The sequence below is a fragment of the Scylla paramamosain genome, chromosome 2, assembly GCF_035594125.1.
Source record: "Scylla paramamosain isolate STU-SP2022 chromosome 2, ASM3559412v1, whole genome shotgun sequence".
Lineage (NCBI taxonomy): Eukaryota > Metazoa > Arthropoda > Malacostraca > Decapoda > Portunidae > Scylla > Scylla paramamosain.
In genome coordinates this window covers 27,074,738-27,086,816 of record NC_087152.1, presented here as the reverse complement: position 1 = coordinate 27,086,816, position 12,079 = coordinate 27,074,738, and positions in this window count along the sequence as shown.

The following is a 12,079-nucleotide window of genomic DNA, read 5'->3' as shown; positions in this document are numbered from 1 at the left end:
CAGGCTGCAGTGTCTGTCCCTCGCCATGTAGGGCTTCAGTGCGTACATCAACGCAGTGAATGCAATGTATAATGCAAATGTATGTATGCAACGTATGTAGTATGCTTGATATTTTCATTTTTACTGATTTATTTATTTATTTATATCTTATTTTGTTAATTGCTCTGGTCTTCCTACTAATCTCAATTACTACCCATATCAGAATCTAGGAGGCATCGTTTTTCGCAAGTATCTTCTAAGCAAACAGTTGGATCAGTATGACACTTTAGCACAGCTTGTTTGACACCGTCCCCTAATTCACGACACAACAGTGCATCGCCAAGAGTATTTCATTGAGGTGTTTACTCTTGGCAGTGAAGGTGAAGCTAGCAAGACAATCAGACAGATGAAGGTTTTACGTGACATAATTGTGACGTGTAAAGGAGATACAGGTAGGAGGAAGGCAAAGCGGGAGAGATGGAAAGACGAGAGTGGAGGGAGAGGTGGTGGTCTCAACTACGTCAGGTAAAACATTCCCTGTGTGAAAGTCTACTCAATTGTTGCCAGCTTCACCTGCATACCCAAGAGTAAACTCCTTAATGAAACACACTTAGCAACACACTATAGCGCCATAAATTACGAGGGCGGTGTCAAACAAGCTGTGTCGAAGTGTCATACTAATTCAATTGTTTGTTTAGAAAATATATGGGAAAAACTTTTCCTATAACCTCTAAAATGGATAGAAACTGGTTTTATTTCAAAATCTACCATAAGCAACAATACGGTAACAACCAACCTGAGAGGAGAGAGAGAGAGAGAGAGAGAGAGAGAGAGAGAGAGAGAGAGAGAGAGAGAGAGAGAGAGGTTGGGGGAAGTGTGTGTGTGTGTGTGTGTGTGTGTGTGTGTGTGTGTGTGTGTGTGTGTGTGTGTGTGTGTGTGTGTGTGTGTGCGCGCGCGTCCGTGGAGTCAACTTTGGTTATATTTCGTTGCTATATTCACTTCTGAAACACTGTTCGTTACTGAATTCCAGAAGGGATGGAGGAGACACCGCTGTTGACACTTGCCGCTGTTGTGCTTGAGAGGGGTAGCTTCTGTATTCTTTATTTCACAACCTTTAAAGAAAGTATGTGCTCAAGAAATTAATGACATCATCAAGCAGAGGGGAAATCTCCATGTATAACTGAAAGTGTAATTTAATACTGAATCTCAACCAAAACTGATAATTAGCAAGTATCCAGACGTAACAACTGAGGACAAAGGAAGTAAAGGTGAGGCTGATAAATTATTTGCCTGGTCGGTTTTTTTTTTTTTTCTTTATTATGGTTCTTCACCTAGCAGCCCAGTCCTTCCTGTCCAATTGATTATACTCGCGATTATATAATTATAATCAAATATATGTAATTAATCATAATCGAGTCCAATCAAGCAATTGCAATCATGGATAAACACGTCTCCATAACCAAGCCTGCAATTACTGTAATATTAATGGAAAGTTTGCAATGACGTATGTATAATAAAGTGCGTAATTATTGTTTAAGTAATCAAGTTTTTGAACCCACGTATCCTAGTCAGAAATCATCATTAATTACCCGCAGTGGACGCCAGCATTGATGGAGCAGCAGAGGGCTTCCTGTGTGTCCTGCGCTGTCACCTGTTGTTCCTCAAGGTAGTTTTCCTTAGTAATAAAAAAAAAAAATAAATAAATAAAATAAATAAATAAATAAATAAAATTAAATGAAATAGCAGATCATATCGTAATAATCACGTTTCACTACAGGATCGGATATGAATTCTTTAACTTCGGATTCTAACGTCAGCAAACTTATTTCACTCGCTGACTTATTGAGCTGGAACAAACCACACATACACACACTCACCACCACTTGTTTAGCTTGACGGAGCCTCTGCTAGTGTTGCCAGACGTTAAAGCGTTAAGTTGCTCAGATTCGTAAGAGTAGTTGGGAAATTGCCATGGGGGTCACCTATCCTGAAATGGCTTGCCACCCAGGTCCCCATTGCATGGAGACCTGGGTGGCAAAGCCATTTCAGGATAGACGACCCCCATGGCAATTACCCGGAGTGGCGATCCATTTCAGGATGGAGACCCTGGCTGTAAATAGGGTGTTGGGGGATGGGGGAGGGGAGGGGGGAGGAGGGGGGAGGATGAGAATCCCACCCCCACCCCAGGAGCGACTCTGATGGCATGCCATATTGCGAATGGGGACGTGATCAAGCTGCAAATGGGGAACCCGGCAGCAATTTTCCGTAGACTTCAGTGGCAGTCCATTTCAGGATGGAGACCCAGGCTTGGGAAGGGGAGCGGGGTGATTCACGACGGCAACACCAGGGGGAGGTTAGCGGAACGGTGACGGCGACACTGACGGAGAGGTGGGGGGCGTGTGTCCTTATCCTTCGGCGATGATGGAATGACTAAATGAATCAATGATGGTGGGTGGAAAATAATTGAATGGAAAGGGGGTGGGGCTGACGGCCAGACGTGGAAGTCGCCACCAAACACGCGTGGTTAGGCGACTCTGACGGCATTGCCATGGAAGTCGCCCTTTCACTCACGTGCTCCCTCCGACAGCTCAGTTCATTCCAAGGTCGTCGCCACTGGGTGGTCAAGGTCAGGTGAAAGGGGAATGGGGTGGGGGAGGCCTGTACGTGTCAGGAAAGTGGCAGGTAATGCCGCCAGGCTCCATGCGGCCTTATGTCGCCAGGAACCATGCGGGCTTTTTTTTCTTTTTTAGTTTATTGTTTTTTTGGGGGGGCGGGAAACGGGAAGTTGAGGGCTATAGACTAGCACGTGGACGCCACGCGCTAGTCGCCCGTGTGAATCCTGGACGGTCTGGGCGGCGAGACTTGCCATCACATGTTCCCTCCATCATCTCAGTAAACCCCTCCCGCCCCCATATGGTCAAGGTCGTCGCGACTGCCCCACGAGGTCCCGTTACCTGCCCATCCTTTTTACCTGGAGGAAGCGTCTGTGGATGACCAGAGCGGGTGGCGGCCGCCTCACACTTTCACCGAATTTTTTCTTTTTTTTTGGGGCGGGGACAGGAAGTTGAGGGCTATAGAATGGGCGGTCGCGGATCCTGGACGGTCTGTACCCTCCGATATCTCAGTACATTCCCCCCTATGGTCAAGGTCGTCGTGACCGCCCACACGTGATCCCGTTACCTGTCATCCTTTTACCTGGACGAAGCATCCGTGGATGGCCAGAGCGGGGCAGTTGCCTCTTCCACTTTCTCCGACCACCAGCGGCGTGGCTGACGTAATACTTATGCCGGATGGTCGCCTTATTATTATTATTATTATTATTATTATTATTATTATCATTATTATTATTATTATTATTATTATTATTATAGCCGGCACGTGTTCCCTCCGATATCTCAGTACATTCCCCTATGGTCAAGGTCACCGCGACTATCCACGCTGTAACGCTATAATCTCGTCTGTCGACGTATATATGTCATAAAAAAGTAAAGTTTAAAGTCAGTCTGTTAGTTGACAGGGTTTAAAAAACATGTCATTGAGAGATAGTGACGATATATACTTATACCTATCTCCTCTTGCAGGTGGTAGGTCATTTCCCAAAAACACAACAACAGAATTTGAAAACAGAATCTTACCCATTCATTCAGGGATTATGAAGTCGGCTTGTGTAATATTTTATTCCCTAAATATTTCTACTGCATTATGGAAGGGGATCCAAATTCCAGTATATCGTTCTATGGTCGGGTTAAGCAGTCAGACTTTGATATGTATGAATATAATATGTATACCAATCTACCGGAAAGGAATATCATCTCCAATTTTACCGATAAGAACATACTGGCCATAACTAAAGTGATTAATGGACAGATAGTGAGAGAACTTCAAGCAATCTTGAATGAATCCTTTAAGATCTATTTCCCTTACTCGGATATCATTTATTATGACCACGACTTGGAGCGGGTCGTTGTGAATAATGCGATTGTCCCTTCTAATGACGATCGTATTTACAGTGATATAAGTATAAAATTTGCATCGCATATAGCTCGCATTCTGGGTTTCAATCCAAATTTTCGCTACACCGTCTACTTTCAAAGATCTGGCGACGTCATTTCATCTTCCAGCGCGAGCGAAGCTTCCTCCTCATCACCCATAAAATTATTCGCTCAATACGTACCGCGAGCTGATGCAGGGACGGATTATATGTACGTTTATACCGACATCATTTCCCCCACACGATTTGGTAACCAACTAGTTAATATATTAGACGTCATACCACTCCCCGGCGACAGCACCAGTAAAGGTGCGAAATCAATTACGTATAAACCACTTTCTGTATCAACTATAGAGAGTGTGGCCATCAAAATTGCTAATCAAAGAGGCAAACCTATTCAGTTTGAAGATGGGGAAAACAGTGTTACTTGCGTGTTACATATAAGACCACGTTAACTTTGCGTCTCGGACGTAAAGTTTTGAAGAGAATCGATCAAGGTGGGATAATGGGTGGAGGATAATGAAACAGGCAGGTGTTGCCTACTTCCGAGACAAGTCACGTGCCTCGCAACCATCTGCGCGGGAAGCTTCAGTGTTTCCCCGCGCGGCATGGCGGCCGGGACAAAAGTGTTGACAATGTTATAGAAAAAAAAAAAGAAAAGAAAATGGGTGTTCACTGTGGAACAGCAGAGGCGCGGCTTTTATGTGAAGTGTGTGGAAGATGGCACACTAATCCATCCTGCCCCTCATGTGTGGAAGACCAGTGTGATTTATGCGAGCGGTGTGGACTTCTGTTTCCACATCCTCCACCAGAACACACCTGCGAAGTTGGGAATCCTGCTTCTTCTGGTAAGCATTATTACTTATTTTGGCGGGAATGTATAAAAATAAAGATGAAATGACTGTCAATCTTTACAAGTTTGAGCTCTGAGCACATCTTCCTGTACAGGCTCACACTCGTTTGAGGTTGAGCAGAATGGTGGCGTAGAAGACACACGTTGGCGGGCGTTGCAAGGCGACATCCTACGCGGAGGCGGGGGAAGAGGTGAGAAAAACAAAAATACTACAAATAATAAACCAATAAATACGGTGCCGCCGCCACTACTAATATTCTTTTTTTTTAAGACTCGCCACGGCCGGGACCGAGTGGATTATCGGGGAACGTATTCAATTCTTCCGAGACGTCAAGTCCTTCACTACCTACACAAGGTAAATATCAATTCAATAATAATAATAATAATAATAATAATAATAATAATAATAATAATAATAATAATAATAAACTCTCGCTGCTACTTCTATTTTTCTTCCCAGACACGCCACAAGCAGAGGCAGGCCACGATGAACGCATCATGGCGGGAGAGTCTGCGGATGCTGACCTTGATGAGCGCGGGATGCCGGAAGAACCGCGGTTAATTGACTCGAGGGAAAATTTAATGAGGAGCTTCACCAGACATCAATATGACATACCTGATCATGTAAGCAGAGATCCATTCGGCCTACTTACCGAATACAGGGAGTTCTTTATACAGGAAATTAGATCATATTTCACGTCACACGGCTTGCCATTCCCCCCCACCCTGAAAATATTTTCACACATTTCTCTGTTACTAGTGAAATTCTCTACCTTAGGCGAGGATGAACATCGAGTCATTCATATTGCTTTTAGAGCACGACTGATCACCTATCAAGATGTGTCTGACCTTGTTGATTTATGGATCCATCAGCTGAACAGTCGGCTGGAAAGCCTTACCAGCGAGACTGAAGGATCTGGTTTTATCATTTCAAGAGTATATAATTTTTTCATCAACTATTGCTTACACGTCGCATGTAGTGGCATAGGAGATTATGTTGCTTATCCTAGAGGCGTGCAAGGTGGGAATGAAATTTTCAATCCTGATGGCCGACATTCATCCTTTGTTATTCAGTGTTTGGCGGCTTTCAGACTTCATGCTCGAGGTGTACCATGGAAAAGAATTCCAAAAATATTACGGAGACGGCATGGCGGAGAAAAATACGTCACGCGCGGAAAAGTAGAGAGTCCAGTGACTTGGGAGAACTTGAGTCAATTAGAAAGGTTAAATCGCCTGTCTCTGGATGTTTATACACTGACCAAAAGCGGTGAGATATACTATTTAACATTATCAAGAAAAGTCTCGCGGAAGTATAAAACTGTAGTCTCACTCCTTTTACTAGGCAGAAGACATATGACGCTCATTAAAGACGTGGAGAAGCTGCTCCGGAAATTGATGAGAAGCTGTCCCACCCCAGAGGGTCATCAGTTTTGCAAAATATGTTTCAGCTCAGTTCCCAAGTCTGTCAGTTTGAGCGATCACGAGTGTCACTGCGACTTCACTCAAACTCTTCTCTTTCCAAGTGACGGCAAAAAAGTAAAATTCAAAAATTTTGCTTACACCTATCAGCCTGCCTACTTAGCATTTTTTTATTTTGAAACTATGATAAAACCTAAGGAGAATAGGAGTGTGATAGCTGAACATGACCCAATTGGATACTCGTATCTCATCATCAATAGGCATTGAGATGTCGTGGAAAAGAGAAGTTATTTCGGTGAAGATCCCGTGAATAATTTCATTGATGGCCTATGCGAAGCTTGGCGATTCATCAAGGAAAGTGTATTTAGCTATCCAATTAGCATGTCTGCGGAGGATGAAGTCCACTTCAAACGTCAGCGTCACTGCAAACTCTGCCATCAACCCTTTAATGTGAAAACCCCACCTCATAAACATCACGACCACTCATTACCACAAAATAATTACAAGGGGGCATTGTGCGCATGATGCAACCTCCAGTGTCGTGACATGAGGAAATATTTCATCACTCTGGCACATAATATGAGCTTTGACATCTCCTTAATCATAAAAGACCTTCACTTGCCAGAGTCGCACGTGGACATCCTTGCCAAGTCAGAATCGCATTTATTGAAAGTAAGGATTAAGGAATTGCAGTTTCAGGACACGCTTTCCATTATGAATGCCGGCCTCGGTCATCTCGCTCAGAGTCATGTGCAGGCGGGCTATAGCACACGTTACACCCAGGAAATGGTGAATTACCTCCCCAAGGATGTAAGGCGTGTAATTTGCACTCAAAAACAGTTTCTTTGTTATGAGTACATCACCGACCTTGGCCGCTTAGAAGATCGACAATTGCCACCTCGCGAGGCATTTTATGACACGCTCAAGGGGAAGGCTCTGTCACCTAGAGAATATGAACACGCTCAAAGCGTGTGGAGTATGACATCCTGCCGCACTTTAGGCGATTACATAAGACTGTATTGTGAGATTGATGTGGGATTATTAGCCGACACATATCTCAAATATAGATCATACCTGCATGAATTTTATGGGCTGGACGTGGCACATTACGTTTCACTGTCTTCTTATACTTATGACGCTTTTTTAAAGTCGACAGGCGTTCAACTTTATCCACCTTACGACCCTAACATGTATCACCTGATCAAAAGAAATGTACGAGGAGTCTTTGTAACTTGCGTCAGGCCACACCTGCAGTCAAACCATGAACTCGACGGTGGACCCGGCACCTATGTGTTCTATCTGGACTATAATTCATCATATGCAAGCGTTATGTGTTCCCCCCTGCCTATGGGTGACATCAAAAAACTTTCTCAGTCAGAGATGGATGATTTTTTTGAAGATGGCATCCAGAATCATGCGACAGATGGTGACGTCCGTTACTGGCTGCTTTTGGACAGCTGTGACGTTTTCCCCGACGTGGCTCGGATCACGGACGAGTTGACTCTGTGCCTCGCACACATGACTATTACAGAAGATTACATCTCGCCGTACAGTAAAAGACTGTTAGAAGCTGAGGGTCGTAAGCTGGGGAGGAAAAATCGTAAACTCCTGGCCAGTCATAAGGGACTGAAAGATCATCTCATCAGTCTGGAATTGCTGCAACTTTTACTCTCACTTGGACTGGAAATACAATGTGTTCATGCTATATATAGCTTCAGACAGGCTCCATACCTGAAACCTTTCATAGAAAGGAACGTCGCTCAGCGTAAAAATGAGACGTGCGCCATTAAAAATCGCATTTGCAAACTGATGTCAAACGCAGTTTATGGCAGATCCATGTTATCTGAAGTGAAGTATGGCCTCCAACAGAAATTAGTGACAAAAAGAAAGTCTTTCCTGAAGTATGCAAGAAATTCATCCTTTAAAAGGGTCCACCAATTAGGCGAGGACCGAGTCATATGTGTCAACAGTAAGAATACGATTAAAATCAGGCAACCAAATTACTTGGAATACCATATTTTAGAAGTGGCAAAGAAGTACATGTACAACTTTTGGTATCGTGTCATCAAAGCTAATAATGGGGAGAGAGCTAAATTAGCTTATGAAGATACTGACAGTTTCATTTTCAGCCTGCACATACCTACAAACTTAAATGATGAACTGAAACATGGACCCATGGCAAATTTTCTCGACACCAGTAACTTTGCTTCAGATCAGCCGTGTTTTAATGGGGAGCGGAAGGGTCAACTAGGCTTGCTGAAATCTGAAACCAGATCTACGCTCATCAAAGAGGCGATTATATTATAGCCAAAGATGTATTCGCTGCTGTTGGAAGATGACAAGCAAGTATCTCGAGGTAAAGGCATTCCAACTCACCTTCAGCAAAATATATTGCATCAGCAGTATAGGGAAACACTTAATAATGTCGCATGTGGGATGGTGGATTGCTATAATATCAGGAATGTGAAAGGACAAATTTGTACCACTCGTATGCGAAAACGTACGTTGTCACATTTTGACGACAAGCACTTTCACGTCGATGGCTATACCTCAAGGGCGTATTATCACCCCGACAATGATCAGCGGGAAAGAGATGTGGAGAATGAGATGGAAGAGGAGGTGGCGGTGGATGTAGGGGAGGTGGAGGTGGATGAGGAAGAGGAGGAGGAGGAGGAGGAGGAAGAGGGGGAGGAAGAGGGGGAGGATGGGATAATGAGTGGTCTGTAGTGTGATCGGGAGAGACTTTCCACGACATTATTCACATCATGATTAAGGGGTAGAGAAAGAGAGGACGCAGCTGCTAGCAGCTGCCCTTCATGTAATGTAAAAAAAAACATTTGCACTGACCACGTAGGGTAAGGAAGAGGGGGAGGTGGAGGATGGGTTAATGAGTGGGTTGTGTCGTGATCGGGAGTGGCCTTCCATGACATTATTCACGTCATAATTAAGGGGTGGAGAGAGACCGCGGCCGCTAGCAGCTGCCATTCATGTAATGTAAGAACATTTGTTTTTAGTACATGGTTAAGGAGGGGAATGAGGGGATTGTTCATGTACTGTAAGAACATTTGTACTGTCCACGTGGGATAAGGAGGATGAGGAGGAGGAGGTGGAAGAAGAGGAGGTAATGAAAGAACATTTGTACTTTGGTAGGTTAAGAAGAGGGAGGAGGAGGTTGAGGAAGAGGTGTGGGTCGGGGGAGATCCACGTCATAATTAGAAGGCAGGGATGAGGATGCAGCTGGGAGGTTATTTATGCTGTTACCTACATGACCATGTAAATAAAGGTTAAGCAATAAATACTCTAAACATATCGTAGCGTCTTTTAGTAACCCTCTGAACTTAACATGGACAAGACATTTAGCAAAGAGATGCTGAATCTCTTCAGATATCCTGCATGCATAATTATTGCAGGTTATACAAATTCCGGCAAAACACATCTCTGCAATAAAATTATAGAGAAATATCAGCATGGATTTAACAGAATTATCATTTGTGGCGTCTCATCGCATTCGCTGCAGCAGAATTCCCCTTTTTAAGATAAGGTCGAAGTGCATGAGAAAATTATTGATCCCGTGATGGATGATGATGGCTCATACGCCGACCCGCAAACGCACACACTCCTGATATTAGATGACAATTTCCTCATGGCTGGCAATTCTCAAACGATAGCAGAGGCTTTCACCAAAGGGAGACATAAAAATTTGTCAGTTATAATGATAGCACAGAATGTCTTTTTCCCCGGAAAGTATGCTAGAACGATAACTTTAAATGCCTCACATTACATTCTTATGAAAAACAGAGATATATATCAAATTGAATGTCTGGGCAGGCAACTTTATGGAAGGGAGCGCGCCAAACACTTTGTGGAAATTTATAAAAATGTCGTGCTTAGACGAGATCACAGTTATTTGTTGTGTGATTTTTCCCCGAACGCACCCGAAGAAATTCAACTGCGCACGAATATTGTGGATGAGCCACCCTGTGAGAAAGTCTATTTGCTATGAATGCCGTTTTGGACGAACTTTACCAGGATATGACGAATCCTGCGGCTTTAGGAGGTGTGCAAGCACTCTACAGAGAGGGGAAGAAAAGGGATAAGAATCTAACACTCTGCGATGTGAGGGCATTTCTGCAGGGCAACCGCACTTATACGCTTCACAAGCCGACGCTGAAACGTTTTCCGCGACGAAAAATTCTCGCTCCTAAACCGTCCGTCATTTTAACTTGCGATTTGGCTGATTTTGCGAGGCTGCACAGACACAATTGCGGCGTCCGATACGTCATGTTTTGCCTGGACGTCTTCAGCAGGTACTTGAAAGTGGCAACGCTGACAAGTAAATCCGGACGCAGTAGCCTGCAATCGCTGAAAGAAGTTTTAGAGTCGGGGAGTTTTACAGGCGTGTCGCGTCTTTTTACCGATCAGGGATCCAAATTTTATAATCAAGCAATGAAAAAATATCTAACTTTGAAAGGTATTACCTTGTATTCCAATTACTCGCATGAAACAAAGGTGAGTTTGGCAGAAAGGGTCATCCGAACCATAAAGACAAAAATATATAAATATCTCACGCAGAACAATACACTGACGTATATTAACGTCTTACCCACCCTAATAAACACGTACAATCACACCCCACACCGCGGTTTGGGCGGCAACCAAACGCCAGCCCAGGTTCACCGCTTCCGCGAGCTGTCACAAGTCAGGAGGCAATTTAAACGAATGTATTTAAATCGGCCAAGGGGAAAGAAAGTTGTCAGTCATAAATTAGACGAGGGAGACATTGTACACTTGCAACGTGCTTCCCAAACGCAATTTAAATTCAATAAGGGTTATACCGTCAACAATACCGAGGAGCTTTTTAAGATAAGTCGTGTGGATTACTCACATAAAATCCCTATTTATTACATAAGGGATTTGGCGGGGGAGGACGTGACCGGCGCTTTCTATAGGGAAGAATTAATCAAGTCCTCTCTTCCTTCACATTACCAGGTCGATATATTACGATCGAAGGTCGAGCGAGGTAAGAGAAAGTACTTCGTCCGCTGGCGTGGGTATCCAGATAAATTTGACAGCTGGATAGATGCGGAGGACTTAGTAAGATATGGATGAGGAAAAACCATTGATATTGAAGTACAAGAATTTGGTTTTCCTCCTCTCGCACATCACCCCTAAATTGCGGAAGCAGGTCTTGCAGAGTTTGAATAAGTGCGAAGTCAATTGCATCTCGGAAATATTCGCCAACTTTTTGAAGAAACGCCTGACGGACGACGATACCATCATTAACCGCCTGAAAAAATTCAAGAGTGATATTCGCACTGTAGCCTTGAAGAAGACGCCCGTGTACAAGAAGAAAGCCATTTTAATCTCCAAACGAGGTGGCAGCATATTGGCCGCGTTACTCCCGATAGCCGTGTCGGCAATAACAAGTTTACTACAGAGATGAAAGAATATTGTTTAGTTCCCGTCTCAGTTGCCGAGAAGTGTAAGTTTAAACCGGCCGACAGCACAACTCAGCACCGATTCACGTCAAAACAAGTCAAGAAAAAAAAAAAAACTTCACTTCCACCGCCGGCCACCGCCCTCCCCGACACAACCACCGTGGCACCACAACCATGCGCGCCTGTCAATCCGCCCTTGGATGATTTGATTCGAGTTGCTGTTCCTCCTTTCTTTAGAGAATATGGTTTATCTCTCTTGAAATTATTGGAGGATAAACCTGGGATTTCATGGGATGATCGCGGTAACTTACTTCCGCCATTATCGGGCATAAGCGTGTTTGATCTCATACGAGTATTCGGTCACGGAAAGGGGGTCGCAAAAAGACTTTCACCCGATAA